The following is a 2,871-nucleotide window of genomic DNA, read 5'->3' as shown; positions in this document are numbered from 1 at the left end:
TACTTTTTGATAAAGAAATCGATCGCACAATTCGCAGACATCAAAGAGAAATAAGGCGAAGCTTAAATACACAGAGAACGAGCAAGAGGACGATACTCAAGCCCCAACCGAAAAGATGGCTAAAAACCAAGACAATCAGCTACCTCCTGCAATTGCGGTTAATCAAAATCTTTCTCCACGCACTATATATGATTATGCTAAACCTTCTTTAACAGGAACTGAATCGAGCATGGTTAGACCTACTGTAGCCGCAAATACTTTTGAACTAAAACCTAACACTATTCAAATGATATAGCAATTTGTTCAGTTTGATGGTTTGCGGGATGAGGATCCCAACGCTTAGCAAACTTCTTAGAACTATGCGATACATTTAAAATTAATGGTGTTTCTGATGATGCCATTCGTCTTCGTTTATTTCCTTTTTCATTGAGAAACAAAGCTAAACAGCAGTTGAACTCATTACCACAAGGGCCAATCACTACTTGGGAACAAATGACTGAAAAATTTCTATTAAAATATTTTTTGCTGGCTAAAACAGCTAAATTACGTAATGATATCTCTTCGTTTGTACAGATGGACTTAGAAATTCTTTACGATGCATGGGAGAGATACAAAGACTTACTAAGAAGGTGCCCTCACCATGGGTTACCGCTTTGGCTACAGGTGCAAACATTCCATAATAGCCTAAATCCTTCGAATCGACAAATGGTTGATGCAGCTGCTGGCAGAACCATCAATAATAAAACACCTGAAGTTGCCGATGAGTTTATAGAGGAGATGTCATTGAATAACTATCAGTGGCAAGTCATGAGGACTAAGCTAACTAAAATAGTAGGCGTTTATAACGTCGATTCGGTTACTATGCTGTCAAACCAGGTAGAACTTCTAAATAAAAAGATTAATGGTTTACTTGGTTCTACTCAGGTACATCTAATAATGAGGTACGAGACGAATGAAGGAGGAGCATGCACAGAGTATCAACCTTTCAACCCTAGTATCGAGGAGGAACAAGTCCAATATATGGGTAATAATAACTCTCGATCCCAAAATAACCCATATAGTAACACTTACAATGCAGGTTGGAGGAGCTACTCCAATTTCTCGTGGGGCGATCAAGGAAATCAAAGACCACAACATCCTCCGAGTTTTCAACAACTACCCTATCAACAGGAAAAGAAGTCGAACCTTGAAGAGATCCTCTCAAAGTTTATATCGGTGTCAGAAACCCATTTTTAGAACACCAAGACAGCACTTAAAAACTAACAAGCGTCGATCCAAGGGCTCGAAACTCAGATAGGCCAGTTTTCCAAACTAATCTCTGAATGACCACAAGGTATCTTGCTAAGTAATACTGAACCCAACCCAAGGGAACAGCTCAACGCAATTAATATTCAAGATGACGAAGAAGTCGTTGAGCCTAAACCAGAACCGAGGCAAGAAACTGTGGTAAGCAAAGGTCAAGGTGAGGTAGGTCATAATAAAAAAAATCAGTGAATGTCGAATATAAACCTCGTGTGCCATACCCCAACACGACAAGGAAAGACCGCTCAGATGAACAATTTGGTAAATTCCTTAAATTCTTAAAAAAATTACACATTAACTTACCATTTATTGAAGCTCTATCGCAAATGCCAAATGCAATGAAATTTTTAAACGAGCTTTTAGAAAATAAGTAGAAGTAGGACAAGGCATCGCATGTAGAGCTAAACGCAATGTGCTCAGCTATTCTGCAAAATAAGCTACCGAACAAATTAAAAGATCCAGGTAGTTTTACGATTCCTTGCTTAATTGGTGAACTCACACTCCGTGTGGGAGACGAAACAATCACCCTTCAAGCTCGCAATTTCGGCAACACATTGGAAATTGAAGGTGATCGTCTAAACCATTCTACTAAAACTGCCAATATGGTGCAACCTTCTTTGCAGGAAATGAGTCTGAAGGAAGTACATGAGCCATTCTCAAGCAATAGTAGAGGACCTATTCATGAAGATCGAAGGCTACAAATCGAGGAGCTAGATGAATGGAGGACGCATAAACCAAGAACACCTGACAAACCGAATCTACGATAGAACAAGCTCAATACCTTTCCAAATCAACTTAAGGTTGGAGATATAGCCTTATTAGATGTCGCAGATCCCCACATTGTTGCTACCACACCGAATGAAGAAATCCCTCTTACAATACTCAGCATTTTCCCATTCAGTACGGTCAAGGTGAGTCATCTCAAGTTCGGCACTTTTAAGGTAAACAACACTTGTTTGAAACCTTATTTTGATGACATGGATAGCAGGAATGAGGAGTATAAACTCCTCAAACCACCATGAACATTCATTGGAGAGGTAAGTCGACCTTAGACTATAAATAAGCGCTTCTCAGGAGGCAACCCGAGCACTAACTGTATTAACTTCTTTAAAATTTAGTCTTCAACACCTAACTTACTAACGGAGCTCTTGAATACAGGTTTTCCACAGAGACACGGCCAAGCACACGGGAGTGCTTAGGGCTGTGTGAAAATAGGGCAAAGATTTCCCCAAACACGGGTTACGATAAAATGCCAAGGTCGTGCGACATGGTCGTGGTCGAGCCTGCCAAAACAACACGGGTGTGCGACACACCCGTATGGATGAACCATGGGCCAACTTGCTAAAACAGCATGGCTGTACGACACGCCGGTGTTTAGCACCCGTGGTCGAACCTGTTAGATTGACACGAGCATGGGTCTTCATACACGGGCGTGGGAGAAGCGAACAACGCCAGACACGGTCGTGTGCACCCACACACCCAAGGAACACGGGAGTGTACTAAATGTCAGATGCGCCCAAATTCAAAATTTAAGAATCACACGGGCTGAAATTGGGGAACACGGGCGTG

General features: G+C 41.3%; 1 non-coding gene across 1 annotated transcript; it reads right to left on the bottom strand.

Moving 5' to 3' along the window:
• Positions 1-540: 540 nt before the first annotated feature.
• On the bottom strand, positions 541-647 carry LOC128294994 (small nucleolar RNA R71). The gene has a single exon (XR_008285301.1). It is a non-coding gene; the product is annotated as a small nucleolar RNA R71 (small nucleolar RNA).
• Positions 648-2,871: the final 2,224 nt, after the last annotated feature.

The sequence above is a fragment of the Gossypium arboreum genome, chromosome 6, assembly GCF_025698485.1.
Source record: "Gossypium arboreum isolate Shixiya-1 chromosome 6, ASM2569848v2, whole genome shotgun sequence".
Taxonomy (NCBI): domain Eukaryota; kingdom Viridiplantae; phylum Streptophyta; class Magnoliopsida; order Malvales; family Malvaceae; genus Gossypium; species Gossypium arboreum.
This window is presented reverse-complemented; position numbering and strand designations above follow the sequence as displayed.